The sequence below is a fragment of the Petromyzon marinus genome, chromosome 2, assembly GCF_048934315.1.
Source record: "Petromyzon marinus isolate PM22_M1 ecotype Great Lakes invasive population chromosome 2, UKy_Petmar_22M1.pri1.0, whole genome shotgun sequence".
Classification (NCBI taxonomy): Eukaryota; Metazoa; Chordata; class Hyperoartia; order Petromyzontiformes; family Petromyzontidae; genus Petromyzon; species Petromyzon marinus.
In genome coordinates this window covers 28,116,357-28,140,523 of record NC_133668.1, presented here as the reverse complement: position 1 = coordinate 28,140,523, position 24,167 = coordinate 28,116,357, and the positions used below count along the sequence as shown (strand labels likewise).

Genomic DNA, 24,167 nt, shown 5'->3' with positions numbered 1-24,167 from the left:
AATATTTGCTACAGATACAATGGGAGGCTGATTGATGCCTGGGTGAGGTCAAGGGATGGCTCCCTACTGGTCAACCATGTTATGTACACTGATCATTTGGAAGTTGATGCTCACACTGAAAAATAGTTGGAGGTTCTGCTGCTAAGCCTGGAGCGTGTGACAAAGAGGTGGTGCCTTACCATCAGCCCCACCAAAACTAAGCACCCGCCTGAGTATTTTGTGTAATTTAATACTCCGCCCCCTCAACTACTCTTGAGTGATGGGGTAATTGTAGAGAGAAGTTTACGTACCTGGATAGTGTGCTTATGCAAAAATTCTGGTTTGGCAGCAGAGGTCTCACTCCGAATCGGTCAAGTGGCATATTTTCATCAGCTTCGTAACACTTTGGGGTATCTACCTGGTCTGTCACTCGACACAAAACGCTGGGTCTTCTTGGCCAATGATAGAATAAATGAAAAATCTGAACCAGCTTTACACTTTCAGACTGGCCTGCCTACGATCCACCCTGGGTTTAACTAGGCTGGAATGTGTGAACAGCTCACAGTGAGCTCCACTGGTGGGCAGGGCTGCATTGCCTGGGTCATGTAGCCTGCTTGCTCAGCCACCGCATCCCCAAGCAGCCTCTGTTTTTCCAGATAGAGGGGGCTAAATGGGCGTGGCACGGCCTGGAGAAGAGATGGACTGATGCAGTACAGGAGGATACGGAACTAAGTGGACTTGCCAAAGACTGGTACCACTGGTGTCAAGATCTGCCTCTATGGAGGAAGCTCGTGAAGGATGCTTATGGGAAGTTGGTGGCAGTTGCCCTCAAGCAAAAAAGGAGGGTGAGAGGAGCGACGCTCACAACAACAGACGGTGCACTGGATGACTAAAACGCAGCAAGTTGGCACAGTAGGATGCAAAGGTGGTGCGTCTGCCAGTCATCTCAGTCAGTCAACCCATCGCACTGGGGTCTGTCCCCTGATCTCCTGTCGGCAAGCCTTCGACACTTCAAGTGGCCTCGGAGTGCACCAGGCCTGGCACAAGCGCCATGGTGACGTCTCCGTCACTTAGTGGCGAATGAGGGCTGTTGTTGTTATCTGAGTCGGTTAGGGGCCTCCCCTAGGTCCACTCAGCCTCAAATAAGTATCTGATACGGTGTGTAAACATCGCCACTTGGGAGACAAAGACGGACAAGTGTGGTGCTGGCAACCCACCCCTCGTGTGCGGTGCCGGCCGTCATAGGTGCTCACTAACAGCACTTGCTCCTACAGTGTTTCAAGGCTATACACAAGATTTCTGTCTTTGTTTGTTTCTATGTGCAGTGTCTGTATGAGTGGTTGGGAGCAGTTGTGTCTGTGGGGATCGACCTGAGTTCGATTCCCATTCACAACCATCAGTGACTAATAAATAAAACCGGTCGTGTGCGTCCCCTACATCTACTCAAACTTAAAATAGTACCTCGTGCAACGTATAAACATCAAATGTGGGGAGACAAAGGCATCCGGATGCGGTGCTGACCACCCACCCCATCATAGGTGCTAACTCGCTAACAGCACTTGACTCAATAGTCTGTTAAGGCTATACGGGGATCTGTCTTTGTATACAGCTGCATGTGTCTGTGTGTATGTCTGTGTGTGGAATTACAGTACTCACTTCCCGTCGGCTTGCTCATCTCTCCACCCTGCAACAAAATCACAGCAGCGCACGTGAGACTCTAATCATATCACAGCTTACAACCACCACCACCATCATCATTACCGTCCTCATCATTAAACATTTCGAACAGACACACATTCACATATAGATGTTCTCTCAGATTAATGTTATCCTGATACAGCGCGCGTGTGGATGTACTCACGGAAGACATCGCCTTGAAGGCAGAACGAGAAGTCACGGATGGTCACGTTTTGTCAATAGATTTCGTTAACTGTGTTAATGAAGTGTTCAACCTCACGGATGTTTGTCAATGAGGTTTACCAAGTAATTTAACCGCGTTATCGATGTTCACTGACGACGTTGTCGAAGTGTGCTCCCGAATGCGATCTTTAAGCACACAGAGCGCGCGTCCACCTCCGTCTGTAATGATCGACCGTTGCTAGGGAAGTGACGTCACTTGTTAAGGTAACGAACCCCGGAAACCACGTGGTCCACTGTATCCTCCAGGCCTGATTAGTTACACGACTGTCAAATTTTTACTTTAAACTTTCGTAACTTGCAGGAATTCATAATTTTTGGTTCTTTCGGTAAAGTCACGTAGATAGAAAATAACATTTTAAGTTAAGGCAAAAAACCCACGAGGTTTCGGTGGCAACACAAGCGGTCTTCATCACGTGTTGCGATCGAAACGTCGTGGGTTTTTTGCTTTTATTTTAATTTATTTGTATTTTATTGTTGTTATTTTCTATCTACGTGACTTTACCTGAAAGAACCAAGAATATAGTAAGGATTGTACCCTGGTCGCCACGGATGAAGAGGCCGAGCGGGCTCGGTTCAACTGTTGCCAGGTACCTCCACCACTCAACTCGCAGCACACACACACAGTGTCCACTATGTAAAAATCAGGCTAAACTAAACCTTTCTAGAAGTTACTAAAATAATGCTATAAAAACAATGCAACAGTGATCATAAGAAATGTGATTGAAAGTTAACAATAGCGACATATATAACATATATTACTAAACCTAGCATCCTTCGCTAGCTGCTTGAGTCAATCCATAATAGCAGGAGTAACAATTATGTATGTTGATTAACTGCGAATAACCCAATCAATAACAGATATCCATTGTAATTTACATCAATACATTACCCACCCCCCCCCGTCTTCGTATCGGATCTGCTTACAAGCGACGACGTCACATTTATCCCCCGTCTACGTCTATTAAAGACCGAAACAGGGGAAGGATTTCACCACAACTCTGGCTGTCACCTGACGAGGCGGGTTGTTGTTGTAGTTACAGGCGAAACGTCACGGTACTTGAATTGTAAATGTTGTGGGTTTACTCTCCAACACACCGATGTGCTGAAATAGTCACTAATTGGCATGTTTTGTTTACGTGACAAACTTGACTAAGATTTACGCGAGCTAACCCAAACAAACAAAAACACCCTCTAATAAGTAATTATTTGTATTAATTCCATGAATGGACCTTGGCCTGGGACTGTGCGGATTGAGAAGTTATGGATGCAGCTTCTGTTTGTGCTGCCATCAGAATGACCAACAAATAAATAAATAATACACACGGATTGGTGACTACAGTACTAGACCCCCAGTGCTTTTATATTTAAAAGTGTATGTGCTTTGTGGTTGCTTTATTGCGCGTGTGTACGTACTGTGTAACACTTGTTTGAACGCAGGTGATGGGGTTGTCCATGTTGGGTGTCATTACAGCCAAAAACAAGCAGCAGTACGAAGACCAGGACGCCGTGGCCGACCATGAGGACGGAAATTGGCCTCGCCCGGTCACAACGTACGACAGCAGTACAGGTTTCCCTCCACACATGCACACACCTACGAGTTTCCCACTACAGAGACGAAGGTCCCCCATATAGCCTTAACAGACTGTTGTGGCAAGTGCTGTTCGCAAGCACCAATGAAGGTCGGCATGGTATATCAGGGGGTAGGTGGCCAACACCACACCCGGCCGCCTTTGTCTCCCAAGTGGTGACGTATACACACACCGCTCCAGGTATTTATTTGAGGTTGAGTCGACCCAGGACCGGTTCAGATAAATAATCGTCACTGGCGTTGGCCATGAGCGGGACTCCAACTCGCATGTTTACGGGGTTTGGAGCGTAGCATACTATCCACTGCGCCACTGCTACCTTCACATAACGCACACAGAAACAACACACAGGGACCCACACGCACGGACACACAGGGACCTGCTCAACATTGAAATGTGCAGCCCTTGTGTGGCGGCCTGCGTTGAATTTGGGCGTTCATCTCGTCACCCATACAAAAGGTCTCGACAATCAATGGCAGTCCCCCTTGCCCTGCCTGGCACGCACATCGGGCCAGTCACCCCACGCACAGCACACACAACGTGCGCGTCGCGTATGCCAAATCAAGAGTCGTCCCCGAGTGTCCGGCAAATTGGACCGACTATCCCGGGCCCCGCGCTTCGGGGGAGGCCCCACGTGTAGACATCAGTGTCACATGTAATGCTTCCGGTTTAGTTTGAAGGCATCGGGGGGGGGGGGGGGGCCCACGCACCCCCTATGGACGGCCCTGGTCAAAGCACACGGCAGCGCGGAGCACGCGCGTCACGCCCACGGGCCACGTGCGTCACGGGTACGTGACATCTACAAGGCAAGCACTTGCATCGCGTGGTCATCACTTGTAAGGCATGCCCTTTGTGCATGGGACGTGCGTAGTGTGTGCAACACGTGGCACATGTATGTCACACATGCGCATCGCAATGTGATGTCATGTGTACGTGGACATTTGAATCGCATGTAGCTGTCTGGTGGGCAGGACGGATCTACGCGTGGGCAAGTAAGGGGGTGGCTGAGTAAGACTGATACGGAGACACGTCAAGCCACACACTCACCACACACTCACCGGTACACTCACACACACCACATTCACCGCACACTCACTTACCGGCACACTCGCACACTGGCACTCACTGCACACTCACACACCGCACACTCACCACGCACTCGCTTACCGGCACACTGACTGCACATTCACACACACTCACCGCTCTCACCACGCACTCACTTACCGGCACACTGACTGCACATTCACACTCACACACCGCACACTCACCACGCACTCACCGGCACACTGACTGCACATTCACACACACTCAGCGCTCTCACCACGCACTCACTTACCGGCACACTGACTGCACATTCACACACACTCACCGCACACTCACTTACCAACACTCTGACTGCACATTCACACACACCGCACTCACACCGCATTCACACACACTCACACACACCGCACTCATTCACTCACACACACTCACTCACACACACTCACACAAATTTACACACACTCACCACACACTCACACACACTCACACTCACCGGCACACTCGTGTGCAAGCACACTAGTGAGCTTCCACAAGATGTGCTGCACATTAGTGAGGCCACACACCAGCAGGTTTACACATCAGTGAGCTTACACACTAGTGTGCACACACACAGTCGTAAGCTTACAGATTAGATAGCGTACACACCAGCTCACCGGTGAGGTGAGCTACACACTGGTGAGTTAACACACCCACCTGTTCACGTGCGCAAAGCTCTTAACCCTAAACCTAACATATCCCAAATGCCATGGCTAAAGTTATTTTACACACGCACGTCCATACACGCATGCGCATATGAAGGCACGCATGCACACATACGTGCACACAAACACACGTGCACGCACATGTTTAAACATATACAATTCCATGGCGTTGGACTTGAGACTCCCAGAAGTGGAATCAGGACTCCTGAGTGTGCGATATAGCTCAGTGGGCCTTACTTGGTAAAATTTAAATAATTAATTTAGTTTCAGGATGTAGGGTTCTGAAGATATTTCATCTTTCAGTCCTTTCTGACCGTTTGAGTGTGGGTGAGTGAGTGACAACTACTTATGCATTTTTTGTTATTACAAATACAAGCATTTCCAGCTATTGACATGAAATGTATTAACTCTGGAAGATGATGGTGATACAGGTGGTGGGTAGCGGTAGTGTAGCGTTTAGCACGCTGCGCTACGAACCCGGCGACCCGAGTTAAATTCTCGCTCATGCGCAACGCAGGTAACGACTCTCTGAACCGGTCATGGGCCTCCCCTAGGTCGACTCAGCCTCAAATGAGTACTTGGTGTGGTGTAAACATCACTACTTGGGAGACAAAGGCGGCCGGGCGTGGTGTTGGCCACCCACCCCTCGTGGGCCATGCTGGCCTTCACAGGTACTTGCTTACAGCACTTGCCCCAATAGTCTATTCGGGCTATACGGGGAGTCTTTGCTTTGGTGGTGATAATACAGATGGTGATTGATTATACAGATGGTTAGGATGATGATAATGATACATTTGGTGATGATGGTGGTGATGATGGGACTGTAAGAGTGGTCCTTGAAGATATTTACTGTGTAATATTAAGACACACTAATATAAATGTAATCATTAAAGCACAATATATAACACTTGTAATTTCTGTTGAAAGCATGTGCTTTTAATGGTCACGTGTATTTGTACGTGGTTGTGCATGAATGCACGTGTTTTTATTTTCTGTATTAGGTGCTTGACGACAGCCCTTGGCCCAACAGTCTATATTGGTTGTACAGGAAATCTTTGTGTTTTGATTTACGAATGTTCCATTCACGAAATGTAGTGAAAACGAAATTGACAAATTAAGGATACTTTTCGACTTACAAAATAGAATTTCAGCGGAAACAATATATCACATGGCACGCGCCATGAGATCATCAAGCAAGAAGCTGTCATCCATTCACGACAGTGTCACGGTATCCTCATAGTGCAAAAGTAACGCCTCGTCACCTCTCCAGTCATTCCAACATGCAGATCTTTTGGTGAGTTCCTTGAAGATGTTAATTATTTTTGTTTTAAATTGATTATTATTCAACCGTTGTAATATTTGTTCTCTATTATTTTTTGCATTGTGAAATATTGGTGTTTATTTTGGGTTTATAGTAGAAATGACTGTCTGAAACACATCGCAAGTTTTTCGTATTCAATTAATGGGAAAAGCCATTCCGATTTGCGATATTTTGTTTTACGGGCGTTTTTAGAAGAACGCATCCCTTTCGTAAGTAGAGGCATACATGTACAGGAATCCATTGCCAACCGCTAATTTACCAACCACGAAATTTTAGTAAACACGGATTGACTACTGGACACCTGTTTACTAACCACGAGCATCTCGCTTTGAGTATTCGCGAGTCACGCCGAGTAGTGAAATCAAAACAACACGATGTACCTTATGGGGGGGGGGGTTCTTGTATTTGTTCTTGTATTTGTACGAGCTGTTGTTTGTTTATGTTACCGATGTTTACGGGGAGCGTTAGTGCAGCGGGTTAGCGAGCTGTACTATAAAGCCATAAATCCTGGTATAATTTCTGCTCATGGCCAACACCAGTGGCAATTATCTGAACCATTCCTGGACCTACCCTCGGCCTCAAATGAGTACTTGGTGCATTGTGAAAACATCAGCACTGGCAGAGACAAACCCCATATGCTGTGCTGGCCTGCATAAGTGCTCATAACGGCACTTACCCAACAGTCTGTTACATGGGGGGATCTTAGTCTTGGCGTGTAAGTGAGAGTTTGTGGACTTTGCATGTTCTTCCCCTGTTGTGCACGCGTTTTCTCAGGGTTCTCAGCTTTCAAAAAAGAACAACCAATTCTAACTGTAAGATATTACCTGCAAATTACTTAAAAAAGGATTACACACCGTGGCAACATCGCCCCCTTCTGTGAAAGCTGGACAGGACCCTCCTGCAAAAGAGTGAGACTTCTCTGAATAAACAAATGTAGCACGGCAATCTTTGAGATAATAAAAATAAACTATTCACCCCTAGAGTGGACAAGGTAGCGAGGGCGATCCTAGCAAGCGAGGGAGCTGTACTCAGATGGAACGGACGACGGCTCCCAGCCGACCTCTTCGCCTTTGTCGATCTTGTCATCGTTGGAGGCCGGTCTCAGCTCTGCGAGGATCGCCTCAAACTTGGGGCGCTCTCACGGCGCGTGGCTCCAGCAGCGGTGCATCACCTTGCGGCTGTGGGGCGAGGGGAGGGTGCAGTGAGGGTGCGAGGAAGGCGAATCGCGCACAAGCTCGGACTGCGCTTTCACCTCTTCCAGTGTGCGTTCGTTCTCAGAATGGTTGAATGAGTGCCGATGATGTTAATGACGTCACAGAGGGGGATGAAGGGGGTCAGGTGGCGAGGGGGGTGAGGGGGGGGTGAGTAGGTAGAGGGTCATGAAGGCATAAAATATCTACAGAATGGATTCACACAGCGGCGTCTAAATGCCACTGCATCTCCATACGTAGTGCAGAAACACTGATCATGTTTATCTTGTAGAGAGAGAAGCAGTCTGTGGGTCTCTACAGTGAGGGAAAAAAGTATTTCATCCCCTGCTGATTTTGTACGTTTGCCCACTGACAAAGAAATGATCAGTCTATCATTTTAATTGTAGGTTTATTTGAACAGTGAGAGATAGAATAACAACAAAAAATCCAGAAAAACGCATGTCAAAAATGTTATGAATTTATTTGCATTTTAATGAGGGAAATAAGTATTTGACCCCTCTGCAAAACATGACTTAGTACTTGGTGGCTAAACCCTTGTTGGAAATCACAGAGGTCAGACGTTTCTTGTAGTTGGCCACCAGGTTTGCACACATCTCAGGAGGGATTTTGTCCCACTCCTCTTTGCAGATCTTCTCCAAGTCATTAAGGTTTCGAGGCTGACGTTTGGCAACGCGAACCTTCAGCTCCCTCCACAGATTTTCTATGGGATTAAGGTCTGGAGACTGGCTAGGCCACTCCAGGACCTTAATGTGTTTCTTCTTGAGCCACTCCTTTGTTGCCTTGGCCGTGTGTTTTTGGTTATTGTCATGCTGGAATACCCATCCACGACCCATTTTCAATGCCCTGGCTGAGGGAAGGAGGTTCTCACCCAAGATTTGATGGTACATGGCCCTGTCCATCGTCCCTTTGATGCGGTGAAGTTGTCCTGTCCCCTTAGCAGAAAAACACCCCCAAAGCATAATGTTTCCACCTCCATGCTTGACGGTGGGGATTGTGTTCTTGGGGTCATAGGCAGCATTCCTCCTCCTCCAAACACGGCGAGTTGAGTTGATGCCAAAGAGCTCCATTTTGGTCTCATCTGACCACAACACTTTCACCCAGTTGTCCTCTGAATCATTCAGATGTTCATTGGCAGGGAAAAAAGTATTTGATCCCCTGCTGATTTTGTACGTTTGCCCACTGACAAAGAAATGATGAGTCTATATTTTTAATGGTAGGTTTATTTGAACAGTGAGAGACAGAATAACAACAAAAAAATCCAGAAAAATGCATGTCAAAAATGTTATAAATTAATTTGCATTTTAATGAGGGAAATAAGTATTTGACCCCTTCTCAATCAGAAAGATTTCTGTCTCCCAGGTGTCTTTTATACAGGTAACGAGCCGAGGTTAGGAGCACACTCTTAAAGGGAGTGCTCCTAATCTCAGCTTGTTACCTGTATAAAAGACACCTGTCCACAGAAGCAATCAATTAATCAGATTCCAAACTCTCCACCATGGCCAAGACCAAAGAGCTCTTCAAGGATGTCGGACAAGATTGTAGACCTACACAAGGCTGGAATGGGCTACAAGACCATTGCCAAGCAGCTTGGTGAGAGGTGAGAAGAGTTAAAGCGATTATTCGCAAATGGAAGAAACACAAAAGAACGGTCAATCTCCCTTGGTCTGGGGCTCCATGCAAGATCTCACCTCGTGGAGTTGCAATGATCATGAGAACGGTGAGGTCGTGGATGGGTATTCCAGCATGACAATGACCCAAAACACACGGCCAAGGCAACAAAGGAGGGGCTCAAGAAGAAGCACATTAAGGTCCTGGAGTAGCCTGGCCAGTCTCCAGACCTTAATCCCATGGAAAATCTGTGGAGGGAGCGGAAGGTTCGAGTTGCCAAACGTCAGCCTCGAAACCTTAATGACTTGGAGAAGATCTGCAAAGAGGAGTGGGACAAAATCCCTCCTGAGATGTGTGCAAACCTGGTGGCCAACTACAAGAAACGTCTGACCTCTGTGATTGCCAACAAGGGTTTTGCCACCAAGTGCAGAGGGGTCAAATACTTATTTCCCTCATAATGCAAATCAATTCATAACATTTTTGACATGCATTTTGCTGGATTTTGTTGTTATTCTGTCTCTCACTGTTCAAATAAACCTACCATTAAAATATAGACTGATCATTTCTTTGTCAGTGGGCAAACGTACAAAATCAGCAGGGGATCAAATACTTTTTTCCCTCAATGTATATGTGCTTTCTTGAGCAGGGGGACCTTGCGTGCGCTGCAGGATTTCAGTCCTTAACGGCGTAGTGTGTTACCAATTGTTTTCTTGGTGACTATGGTCCCAGCTGCCTTGAGATCATTGACAAGATCCTCCCGTGTAGTTCTGGGCTGATTCCTCACCGTTCTCATGATCATTGCAATTCCACGAGGTGAGATCTTGCATGGAGCCCCAGGCCGAGGGAGATTGACAGTTCTTTTGTGTTTCTTCCATGATGCGCACCAACTGTTGTCACCTTCTCACCAAGCTGCTTGGCAATGGTCTTGTAGCCCATTCCAGCCTTGTGTAGGTCTATAATCTTGTCCCTGACATCCTTGGAGAGCTCTTTGGTCTTGGCCATGGTGGAGAGTTTGGAATCTGATTGATTGATTGCGTCTGTGGACAGGTGTCTTTTATACAGGTAGCAAGCTGAGATTAGGAGCACTCCCTTTAAGAGTGTGCTCCTAATCTCAGCTCGTTACCTGTATAAAAGACACCTGGGAGCCGCTTTCTGATTGAGAGGGGGTCAAATACTTATTTCCCTCATTAAAATGCAAATCAATTTATAACATTTTTGACATGCGTTTTTCCGGATTTTTTTGTTGTTTTTCTGTCTCTCACTGTTCAAATAAACCTACCATTAAAATTATAGACTGATAATTTCTTTGTCAGTGGGCAAACGTACAAAATCAGCAGGGGATCGAATACTTTTTTCCCTCATTGTATGTGAGGAGTCTGTGGGTCGCAACAGCACGTACGTCTGGAAGTAGGACATTCCAGACTAAGAGGGTTCATAATGGCCGTGTCAACGAGACTGAACCAGCCAGCACAACTCACTGCTAATAACACATCACATAATTCACCCTTAAGCAATTGTTCAATCAATTAATTAAATCACTACAATTAAAATCAAAGAATATCCCAGAACAAACACTTCGCACTCTCCTCCGCCAGCCACCTGCATCGACAATAGAAACGCATCAGTCCAGCAGTGGATAAAACCTGGTGTGGGAGGTATGGGGGGGCGGCTTACACTTGTGGTGGACAGCAGTGGGGTGGCTGCATGCAGTAGCCATCGCAGATCAAGCGGTAGAACTTGTCATCGACTGCCATGCACCAGGGTAAGGGGCCTCTCCTACACCCACACATATCACACACCGAGCGGTACACACGTCACACCGAGGAGCACGCACGTCACACACCGAGCAGGTTGCACAGGTCTCCTTTATCAAGACAAACGTGGAGCAGATTACAACTACAACTCTTCTACGCCTGTCACAATGCCCCCCTCTCCCCCCCCCCCCAGTTTATGGGGGGGCGCGGGCCTCACTCCCCCCTTCGCGTCAGCCCCCCCTAATAAATGGTCCGGTTGCATTGTGAATGCACCACTCGAATGACGTGCAGTCCCGTGGCGCACTGTAACGGGCTCGTGATTTACTCAATAAAATTCAACGTAAAAAAATAAAAACGATCCCAAGACATTATTTAAAATAATGTATGGCCATCGTGTGTCAGCATCACAGGCGAAAATTGGCATGTAAAAAAAAACTTCACTGCGACTCACTCAATTGGGATTGCTCGCAGCAAACAGCACTTGACCTGCTTACAGGTTAGGTGCTGAATAACCATGTGTCACACAGAGAACAGTTGCCACTGAGGCTGCCCTTTTCAAAAGCTTGAGATGAGATGTGATTATCGCGTGTAAATGTACACACTAAAATAACGAAAAAATTATAAGCGAACTATTATCGTTTCAGGTGGCAGGGTGGTGCAGCGGTGATCTTTGACCCTCGCAACAAGAAGGGCCTTGGTTAATGATCCAACTGGCACTTTGCGGAGTTTTCTACGTTCTCACCTTTGTTCTGTATGGGTTATCCAGTTTGCTCACATAGCTAGAAAACACACAATCACAATGTAACTGGGTATTGGCCAAGCATCCCAATGCTAAAGTTACCTGCAAATTACTTCATTGGGATGACACTCGGCAGCAGAGCCGGATGATGGCATTGCTGGGGCCCTATGCCATTGTCAAGTTTAAGAGGCCCCTTCTATGAATGCCTGTATATTTTTGTCAGCAGAATGAAAATAACTGCTTTGGAGAGTCTTTTTTTCTCACCGATCTTTATTTATTAAGCAATTATGTTAAAACTCGAAACCTCGTGTCCATTTCTTGTTTCGTATTTAGAGATCCCCCCCCTCTCTTAATGCGAGGCCCTAAGCTGCAAGTGTGGCCGGTCTGAGCTCGCCTGTGATGAATCACACGTATAATTGTGCACTCTAATTTTCTATGGGTGGCAGGAGAATTTATTATTATTTAAGTGAATGCAATGGTGATCAGGGGATTGGATCCAGAGCCCCACGTACACAGTAGAGTACAAGGGAACGCCCACAATACAGATTTGAGCTGACCTGCGGATTGAGAAATTGAACTGTTTTGTGACGTGGAGGGTGTTTCTGACCGCTATTATGACCGACCCGTCCCGACGGGAGGAGAGAGGACAGGGTGGACCGGCTGCATGAGCTTACTCTCCGGCACTGCACAGCACAACATCGCCTCCCTACTGCAAAAATACTTGGCAGGACCCTCCTGAAAATGAAAGTCTTCGGAATCAGTGAGGCCTGTCCTTGGGAGGACAGGCGTAGTCTTGGTCGTCACAAGCGAACATTTGTTTCTCCACATGAATTTGTATCCCCGGGTTACCATCAGGGCTGGGTGCTGCAAGCTTAGCTTCTGAGATCTGATGAGACTGGCCGTTTTTTAAAAGGTAATTTCGGCATCTGGAGCCCAAGCATGCAACAACTTTATGCAACTTCTTGGTTATTTTGATAAAGTCACGTAGAATGGAAATAAAATAATAAAAATAAAACATAATAAAAAATAAAATTCTCACGACGTTTCTGCCAAAACACAAGTAGCCTTCTTCAGGTGAAGGAACAGAACTGTCGGGACAACAGCGCTTCAATAACTGCTGCTAAGATTCCCAGCGTCTTTTAAGCTAGGTGGGAGAGGTAAAGCGCCTTGACAAAGGAGTTTACATATCAAACAGGAGAATTTAGCATTGAAATAGCTGTGTTAAAGTGTTGGATCATCAGGGTGTTAAAGTCAGAAATAAGCATGTAACTGGGAGATTAGCATGATGTTAATGTGCGGGATTAGCATGTGACTGGTCACGGAAATAGCTATGTTAAAGTCAAAGTTTACATCTCAACTGAGGCATTTAGTATATGGACGCTAAAGGACTGCAACTACCCAACTATCATACAATAAACCGATGTGAAAAAAATAAGTATAAACAACATCAATATAATAAATGTACTCAATATGTTCTTCAATACGTTGAGCTATAAACATAAAGTAACTGAGTATACACTACACTATATAATGAATACCATATAGTAAACGAATTAATAAAACTAAAATATAAACTACATCAATGTTATTAATAAACTCTATATACTCTCCAATCAGCTGAGCTACTAACAATAAGTCATTATACATTACAATGCCATATGGCGAAAAAAAGGGTGGCGGTTTTTTCCTTCTTTCCAACGTTAGCACCACGGAGAGCGACGAGCCTCGTTCAGACGGACGAGTCCATCCATGCTCGGAACGGAGGAGGGGGGAGAAACAGCCACGATGTGCTGCTCTGTCCTGTGTTGCGTTACAACCATGCCATAAACTAGACTACTATACATTGTAACGTTATACCTTCCAATCTAAACTACATTGTATAATATCGTATACACAGCTCAATGTAAGCTCGAACATTATGCATTATATTTATATGTCTTCAACTAAACTTTTTCCTACATTACACGACTATACACCGTAATATACACTACCATAGACAAACCCACCCTTGAATTATAAAATGCGTTACTTTACACTACCCTATACTTTAGACTGTAAAATGTTAGACTTGTAATATTACACTATGTATTATTCTACCAACCCTACTGTATACCACACTGCTGTATATTCACAATACAATTACGATACTATATATTGCCTTATGAATTATGTTAAACATTACAATGTTATACTATTTATTATTATGTAACATGCTATAAACCATACCATTGACCGTCGTGTGAAGAGGCAGTGCCAGCGAATGGACTGCAGTCTGAATGTCACCATAAAATACAATCAATTAAGAACTGAAATTGTTTATAACGTCTTTCCAATGAAATTTTGATTTAAAGCTTTCGTGACTGCAGTAATTAATATGCTTAGTTCTTTCGGTAAAGTCACGTTGAAGGGAAACAACAAAATAATAAAATATATATAAAACAATAAAAATTCTCACGACGTTTCGACCATAACACAAACCAATTCCTCAACCACATCAATTCCATACACCCAGCCATCAGATTCACCATGGAGGTCGAAAAAGATGGCAAGCTACCCTTTTTGGATGTCCTAATTAAAAGGAGACCTGATGGTTCAATGAGCCACTCTGTCCACAGGAAAGCTACGCATACGAATGCTTACTTAAAACTGGATTCCCACCACCATCCATGTCAGAAGAACTCCCTCATCAAGACTCTTTAGCATAGAGCCCAATGCATTTCCGACCAGGAACACATTGCCAGTGAACTTAAGCACGTACACCAAGCTCTCAAGGCTAATGGTTACTCCGACTACACAATCCGCAAAGCCATCACTCCAGCCATGAAGAAGGATCCTCTTGAGCCATTCAAAACCATCACCTTACCCTACATTGCGGGGGTCACAAAAAAGATCTCCAAAATCCTGAATAAACACAAGATCCAGGTCCGATTCAACACAGTACATAAAATCCGTGATCTGGTTCCGTCTGTAAAAGATGTGGTTCCAGACATACAGTACCCGGGCGTCTACAAACTAAGTTGCCTCTGTGGTAGCAGTTACATTGGAGAAACCAAACGACATATCTGGGACCGCATCCGTGAATATAAAGCAGACTTGAAACACGGTAGGACGAGCACCTCAGCCGTGGCAGATCACTGTTATAATTCAGTGGGCTCACATGACATTGACTTCTCCAAGACGGACGTTCTCTGCAAGCCATCCGGCTACCATGAGAGATTCGTTCATGAGGCCATCCACATATACAAACACAGAAACAATTTCAACCGAGAAGATGGATTCTGGCTTAGTAACCATTGGAAAGATGTTATAAACCATTTTGGTACTTAATTGATTGTATTTTATGGTGACTTTCAGATCGCAGCCCATTCGCTGCCACTGCCTCTTAATACCTTTCACACGACGGTCAATGGTATGGTTTATAGCAGGGGTGTCCAAACTTTTGTTTCCCGAGGGCCACATACAGAAAAATATACGAAGGATTGGGCCACTCACTAGACGTGAGGTATACTGCCTCACTTCTCATGCACTAATATTGTCAAAATCAATCAAATGCAGGTAAATTACGTTTCATTATTGAACATGTTTGAAGAAAAAAAGCCTCCATCATAGCTCTTCATTAGTAGATTTTAATTTTATTTTTTACAAAAAGGTTGGCAGGTAATTCTCTCAGTGACAGCCTCAGATTGGTTCTTAGGGTGCTGATCCCCCTTCATTGTCCATATGAAGGGAGAGACAAGAAGACAAATAGGGGATGTGGATATTTCAAAATTATTGGGCTTGTTAACACATCAACTAACGTTTGTTAAAAAAATTGTCATCAACTTTAATTGACTGAATTTATGAAGTAATTGGGCTTATTAACAAATGAAAACGGTGTGTATATTTTTTAACTCACCTGTAATGGGAATAATGTTACGCTCAGTGGGAGCAGTGATGCTGCGCTTTGGTCTGAAGGATAGCTGGCAGGTCAGGAGTAAGTTTGGTGGTTGAGATGCGAAGGACGTCACGGAGATGGCTGTCGGTCGTTCTGGTTCTCAGCCTGCTTTTGTTCAGCGTTAACAGAGAGAATGTCTGCTCACATATGTATGTTGAGCCGAACAGACTCATCATTCGTTTTGCATGGCGTCTCGTCAGAGGAAACTTGGCCTTTTCCAAACTCCGGTAGAAGTCAGGTAGGGAGAGAAGCTGATGCTGATTCTTCAGAGAATCATCACACTGAATTTCGATCAGTTCTAATTGCAGACTCTCCTCCACTTCTTTTGCATCCATTGAAAACGGAGCCGCAAACAGTGTGATTTCCTTCTCAATGACAGAAAAATCTTGGAAGAGCTGACTGAATTCTGTCATGAGAGATGTGATCACAGACACATATTCTCCCATTTTTGCAGAGAGCTTGGCATTTGGAAATGCGCCTTGATTTCGGTCAGCGTGGGAAAGTGCGCTACATTGAAGTTGCGCAGTTGTGACTCGAAGAGACGGAGCTTCGCACGGAATGCTTTCATGTGCACATACAGCTGTGGTACCAGCTGCTCTTTGCCTTGTAGTCTCTTGTTCGGGGTGTTGAGATGATCAGTGAGATCAACTAAAAAAGCCAGGCCTGCCAACCATAAAGGGTCACTGATCTCATGGAGAGGTCTGCCCTTTTCTTTCAAAAACTTGTCGATATTTGATCTCAGGGAATAAAACCACTGCAGCACGGAGCCGCGACTGAGCCAGCGCACTTGAGAATGGTAGAGTAGGTCCCCGTATTCAGCATCGACATCAGAGAGGAACGCTTGCAATTCTCTGTGGTAAAGCCCTCGGGCCATATTTTTTTGACATTTTTCACAACTGTGTTCATCACATCGCCAAGCTGGATTATCTTGGCACAGAGGGCTTCTTGGTAGATGATACAGTGCATTTTAACAGTCTCACCTCCACTCTCCTGCACCTTGGCACTCACCATAGAAGCCATTCCTTTGCGCTCGCCTGTCATTGCTGGAGCCCCATCCGTTGTAATTCCACACAGCTTGTCCCATTTAAGTCCAGCCTGGTTAATTGAATCTGACACAGCTTCAAACATGTCCTTCCCAGTTGTTGTCCCCTTTAGACTCTGAAGATCAAGCAGTTCCTCCATAATGCAAAAATTCTCATCAACTCCCCGCAAAAAAATTAACAGCCGTGCAGTGTCCGTGGCATCTGTGCTCTCATCACATGCAATCGAGTAAAAATCGAAAGCAGGAGCTTTATCTGACACTTGCTGTTTTAAGTTAGCCGACAAGTCTTCAATTCGCCGCACAACCTTATTTCTGGACAACACTAACATCGTTAAAATCCTGCAATTTCTCCAGGCACATTCCCACGACTTTAGTGAGGCACTGTTTGATGAAGTCACCGTCTGAGAAAGGTTTCCCGTGTAGGGCAATGAGTTGAGTTACTTCATTGCTGGCTATTGTTGCATTTTCTTGAGCTTTGTTAGCACGGAAAAAAAAAACCTGCTGCTGCGTTAGCAGGCTAGCTTGCCATTTGCTTTACCTTCTCTCTCCGCTCGGCGCCAGTGTAGGACGTGAAGGTCTGATGTTTCGTTTCATAATGCCGTCGTACATTGTACTCTTTCATCACGGCAACACTCTCATTACAAATCAAACAAACACACTTCCCCTTGGTTTCTATGAAAAAAAAATAATTTTTCCACCGAGTCTGAAATTTTCTGCACTCGCTTGCAATCTTGCGTCTCTTCGGTTCCGGCATTTCTGGTGACCCTGAGCAAATGTTTTCTACGATTGCTTGCTTTGTGGAGACGCTGCCTTGTTCAAGACAATAGCGCTATCTAGTGCTTAAATTAAGAAATGCAATACAGTGGGCCATAGTCCATTATATTTTTAAACTTTGATACGGGCCAATTAAAAATGGATGGCGGGCCGCAGTTGGCCCGCGGGCCGTAGTTTGGACACCCCTGGTTTATAGCATGTTATATAATAATAAATAGTATAACATTGTAATGTTTAACATAATTCATAAGGCAATATATAGTATTGTAATTTTATAGTGAATATACAGCTGTGTGGTATACAGTAGGGTTGGTAGAATAATACATAGTGTAATATTACAAGTCTAATATTTTACAGTCTAAAGTATAGGGTAGTCTAAAGTAACGCATTGTATAATTCAAGGGTGGGTTTGTCTATGGTAGTGTATATTACGGTGTATAGTTGTGTAATGTAGGAAAAAGTTTAGTTGGAGACATATCAATATACTGCATAATGTTCGAGCTTACATTGGGCTGTGTATACGATATTATACAATGTAGTTTAGATTGGAAGGTATAACATTACAATGTATAGTAGTCTAGTTTATGGCATGGTTGTAACGCAACACAGGACAGAGCAGCGCATCGTGGCAGTTTCTCCCCCCTCCTCCGTCCCGAGCATGGATGGACTCGTCCGTCTCAACGAGGCTCGTCGCTCTCCGTGGTGCTAACGTTGGAAAGAAGGAAAAAACCGCCACCCATTTTTTTCGCCATATGGCATTGTAATGTATAACGACTTATTGTTAGTAGCTCAGCTGATGGAGAGTATATAGAGTTTATTGATGACATTGATGTAGTTTGTATTTTAGTTTTTTTATTAGTTTACTATATGGTATTCATTAGATAGTGTAGTGTATACCCAGTTACTTTATGTTTATAGCTCAATTTATTGAAGAATATATTGAGTACATTTATTATATTGATGAAGTTTCTACTTAGTTTTTTTTCACATCGGTTTATTGTATGATAGTTGGGTAGTTGCAGTCCTTTAGCGTCCATATACTAAATGCCTCTGTTGAGATGGAAACTTTGACTTTAACATAGCTATTTCCGTGACCAGTCACATGCTAATCCCTCACATTAACATCATGCTAATCTCCCAGTTACATGCTAATTTCTGACTTTAACACCCTGCTGATCCAACACTTTAACGCAGCTATTTCAATGCTAAATTATCCTGTTTGATATGTAAACTCCTTTGTCAAGGCGCTTTACCTCTCCCACCTAGTTTAAACGACACTGCGAATCTTAGCAGCAGTCATTGAAGTGCTGTCGTCCCGACAGTTCTGTTCCTTCACCTGAAGAAGGCTACTTGTGTTGTGGCCGAAACGTCGTGAAAATTTTATTTTTTATTACGTTTTTTTTCGTATTATTTTATATCCATTCTACGTTACTTTACCGAAAGAACCAAGAAGATGAATCCCTGCAGTCACGAAAGCTTTAAATCTGAACTTTACGCAATTAAAAATCATAGTGTAAGATAAGACTACAATCGTTGTCTGCTGTGAGGATCTTCTGTACTCAGGGCCCCGAATGTTTGTGGCAAGTGAAAGTTTGTCTCAGCAAAATATAAGATTTCTCACAGTAGCATACCGTATGACCACACGTCGCTCTGCACCTTGTAGAGCCCATGGAACATGCTTTCTGAAGACATCCACTTTACAGGCAGAGGCACCTAATGGACATGACCGCATAGCCACAAGCACAACAACAATACGTTCAGTAAATTCAGTTCAGGCCGATGCATCGCGATTCGTCATACATTTTTTGCGTCAGGCCACATTCATCTGGCCAAATTAGCGTCATCTAGCCCTCCACTACCCTGAAGGGTTAAATGTGTAGTGACATCACGGGATGTCACTGTGTAGTGCCGGCCCTAGAGAGGCACGGCGTGCGGTGTATTGACATCGCGGATACCACTCTGGTGTGGGTGTAGTACCGGCCCTAGAGGGGCTCGGTCAGCGCTGATTGATCCAGGTGGATGGCATCACGCTTGGCGTGCAGTGCCAACCCAACAGGATAGGGTGTGGGAGTGCCGGCCGTAGGAAACGGGTTACTAAATGCTATGGCACTCTGGTTGACCCGAGAGGACACGTGACCGGTTAAGTCTACAAAGGGGCCCCAAGTGGGGTCTAGGGGTGGTCACGTGGTCGGGGTCCAGATCCTGCTGCTCGATGATTCTTGAAGGTGGTCGTGGCCAAGGGCGGAGCCAGCCACGCCACAGAGAATATAAGCTGGGTCCCCCAGAGGGACCGGCGTTGTTGTTCATCCTGAAGAACCTTTGTCTACGTCTATGTTCTACCGAGTCTCCAACACATGGACTGGGACCCGAGCTGTGGTCCCGTTCTGTCGTAGCTAGTCATGTTGTAATTAGTGTAGTTAGCCTGGTGGTCACCACCACAGGTTCTTATTCTGGGCCAGTTACCCCGTGTACCACATGGGGTGGGGAGGAGGAAGGGGATTTGTGAAATTGCCCCATATTTTGAACTGTCGGCAGAGCAGGGAGATTGAATCCAATTGCCGACCTCTGGATTGCAAGTCCAGGGTGGGAGAGCCATTGCACCACCGTGTGTGGCAGCACCCCCGCTCTTTTTTTCTTCTGTGCAAAATAAAATAAAAACATTGAGTACAATGAAAGTGATGGGCCTTCCATTCCGATGATGGTGATGACATTGGCGATACTGATAATGATGCTGATGATGCTAAGTAAGGTGAAGGACTCACTTTGCCCTTCACCACGTAGTTGGGGTCAGTCTGGACGTTCCGTGCCAGCCCAAAGTCGCAAATCTTGGCGATGTGTCCATGCGTTACCAGCAAATTCCTCGCAGCCAGGTCGCGGTGGATGCACTAAAAAAAAGAAAAAAAATCCCTGTGTGGCCTTCAACAAACTTGGGGCAACTTCTGTGAAGGTCGGCCACGGTACACGACGGGGTGGGTGCCCAGCACCACGCCCGGCCGCCTTTGTCTCCCCAGTGTAGATGTTTATACACCGCACCAGGTACTCATTTGAGACTGAGTCCATCTGGGGAGGCCCATGACCGGTTCAGATAATTGTCACTGGTGTTGGCCGTGAGCGGGAATCGAACTCTGGCCATTGGGTTCGTAGTGCAGTGAACTAACCACTGAGCGACCACTCGCCACCCAGACAGACATATTAAGGGCAACAAAGACGTGCACCACAGACACAGTCACATACAAAGACACAGTTAAACACGCACAGTCACAGAGATACAGTTAAACATACTCTTTGGTTCTTTCGGTAAAGTAACATAGGTATGAAATAAAACAAATCACGACGTTTCGGGCGCAACACAAGTGTCCTTCATCAGGTGGGAAAGCATGATCTGCTGCTGAGGCAGACTGTTTTAAAAGGTTTGAAATAGGTGTAGCCTAAGGGTCATAAAGAAGTGGGCGGGGCTAGTGATGTTAATGTGAGAAATTAGCATGTAAATGTAAGATCGGAGAGCGGCCTCCTCGACGAGGGCTTCAAATCAAGACAGTTAAACACGCGCAGTCACACATGGTCAAATTGAAACACAGAGGTGAATTTCCGGAGGTTCTTGAAGATGGTCATGGCCCTGTAGGGATAGAGACAGACAGGCACGGAGATACATACAGAGAGACACAGAGACAGGTTAAAATCATCACGTATTTTCATCATTATGTTCCACCACTCTTTTAACCGAGGAGAGAGGCTCACTGCTGATTCACTCCTCTCGCGACTCACGTTCTTGTGAGCGAGGAAGGCCATACCGCTCGCGACCTGCTCCGAGAAGCTCGGGAGGTTGTCCACCCCGGATGGAGTAGAGTCGCTCACGATCGCTTCTCTCTCCGACGACGACGACGCGTCCCAGCCTGCGGCGCACAAGGAAGCCCGGACGATTCAGAAATGCCCTAACTATAGAGTATCTATAGTAGATCATCGATTATTCGGCGGCTACGGGGGGGAAGGGGATGCCACATTTTTTAACAACGCCGGATATTCACTACATAATTTGAAATAGCAAATTTTTTGCACATTCTTGCATAACATTATGTTTTTAAATGTTGTGAATGTTTTTGTCTTTTAAATTAGTTTACTATATGAAATTGGTATGAATAAACATACAAATACACAAAAATAAATATCCTACTGTAAAATGTAACCTATTTACTGTACCGTACTTACCAATCCAATCTCGAAGACTCTGAATGGAGTGATGTATATACGTGCAGTATTGTCATTTTTAAAGTTGTATTTAGTGTATAATGTACCGTCTATAATATTTAACACTGAAATGAAGTCGGTGGCCGCTCTGGTTAATAACGCGGTCTACTTCGCAGTAGACACAGTTAGAGCGAACACGTACATGATTAGAAAAAGAGAGTCGGCCAAGTGTTGTGTGGTGTAATTACCCAAATTTGAGAAATTTACTCGCAAATTATTCCATCGGGGAAGCTGCCTAATAACATCACAAACCCACTTGGCAGGGTAAAGCCCGCTTGCAAGGCTGTGGCTGCACAGGGGCAGCTGCCCCCAGTCCATGGAAACTGGTACTGATGTAGTTTACGAATCGCCATGGGCGGCATGGTGGCACATTGGTAAGTAACCCTTGCGCCTTGCAGCAAGAAAGCTGGGTTTGATTCCCGACTCGGGCGCGTTTCGGCGTGGAGTTGTCATCTTCTCTCCCCCTGTTCGTCAGAGTGTGTAAGTGCAATGAAGTGTTTGAGTGAGTGTGTGAGCGAGTGAGTTAGCGTGAATGTGTGAGTGTGTGAAGATTGTATGTTCTCCCCCTCTTCTGGGTCTCCTCCGTGTTCTCGAGTTTCCTCCCATAGTAAAAAAAATACCCAATACAACGAGTCTGGCATTGGGCAAAACATCCCAATACTGAAAAATCACCTGCAAATTACTCAATTGGGACTACACAGTGACAGCAAAAACTTCGCAGGACCCTCATGAAGAAGTCTTGAGTTTTTGCACAGTAAACAAATGTAATAATAAATCTTGACTTAAAGCTTTTGTAACTGCAGGAAGACATTCTTTGGGTCTTTCGGTAACGTCACGTAAATAGGTTCAAATGAAATAACCAAAAATAACAAAAAACTACGACGTTTCGATCACAACACAAGCTTTTGTCATCAGGAAGAAAAAAAGAGAGGGGGACAGCTGCTGAGGCAGACAGTCTGCCTTATCTCAACCGGTGTTGTCCCTATCCTAGGTAAACTCTGTCTTAAATGAGTACCTGGTGCAGTGTGTAGACATGAGCATTGGGGAGACAGAGGTGGCTGCATGCGCGTAGTGCTGGCCACCCACCTCCTCGTGGGCCATGCCGCCTAACAGCAGCACAGTCTGTTAAGGCTTATTTGGGTGATCTTCATCTTTGTTGTACGCTTGTGCCATCTTGTGTGTCCGCTGTCACAGATTCCAGGCTACAACCCTCCGGAGTCCACCCCATGGGGCTCCCCTTCTCCCCGGCCCAAAAAACCCAGACAGTACTCGTGCATCATGCATGCGGTGTCAGCAAGAGGTAAGAGGTGCATGAGTGGGCACACACTCTGGGTTTTACATCTGCAGAGTTAGTTAAGTGTACAGTGTGCTCGCAAGCAGAGGTGAACAATAAAAAAAATCAGTGGCGGTTATGAGAAACGCTACCCTGAAGTAACGGGCGGTTTGCACTCTGAACTTGCAATCTAGAAGTTACTGGTTCGTTTTCCCATCGCAGCGTTTGAAACAGTGGCGCAATTTTCTTAAATTTACAATTTTTACCTTGCCAACCAGTACAAACAGCCAGGTGAGGTGTATAAGCGTCACTATATATGAATAGTTTAGGACATCTTATGCTCACAAACTCACCCATTCACGCACTCAACCACCAACTCAATCTCACTCAAATCACCAACTCACTCTCACTCAAACCACCAACTCACTCAACCATCAACTCACTCAACCCACCATCTCACTCAAACCACCAACTCACTCAACCATCAACTCACTCAACCCACCATCTCACTCAAACCACCAACTCACTCAAACCACTATCTCAAACCACCATCTCAAACCACCAACTCACTCAAACCACCATCTCACTCAAACCACCACCATCTCACTCAAACCACCATCTCACTCAAACCACCACCATCTCACACAAACCACCAACTCACTCAAACCACCATCTCACTCAAACCACCATCTCACTCTAAAAGGTTGAAGGTTAAGGTGCAGGCAGCCCTGAAAATATATTGGCTCGTGCCACTGCAAGCTCCCTTCTGGAGGATATGTTGTTGAGCCAGACGTTTGGAAGAGGTGGGAGTAACCCACATTTTACCCCACCACACACGACCTGCCGATGGACTACCCATTGACAGTGCTGAGTGGACAACGGCAGGGCCAGTGAGGGGGGATTTAAGAAACGGTTCAATCACCTGCCGCGCTTGGAGGATGAACCGGCGGCATTTGGGTTGCCAAGCCCAGTGTGATAACCGTCACATTATGGCAGCATCATAATCTGAATATTTTTCCTGGATCAATCCGATGAG

General features: G+C 45.5%; 1 long non-coding RNA gene across 1 annotated transcript in view; it reads left to right on the top strand.

Annotated features, from left to right (window-relative positions):
- Nucleotides 1-2,140: 2,140 nt before the first annotated feature.
- Nucleotides 2,141-24,167, top strand: part of LOC142929817 (uncharacterized) — a 106,972-nt gene continuing 84,945 nt past the window's right edge. The window contains exons 1-2 of the long non-coding RNA XR_012945964.1: nt 2,141-2,486; nt 3,371-3,449. This is a non-coding gene — a long non-coding RNA (uncharacterized LOC142929817). The remainder of the gene's footprint in view (nt 2,487-3,370; nt 3,450-24,167) is intronic.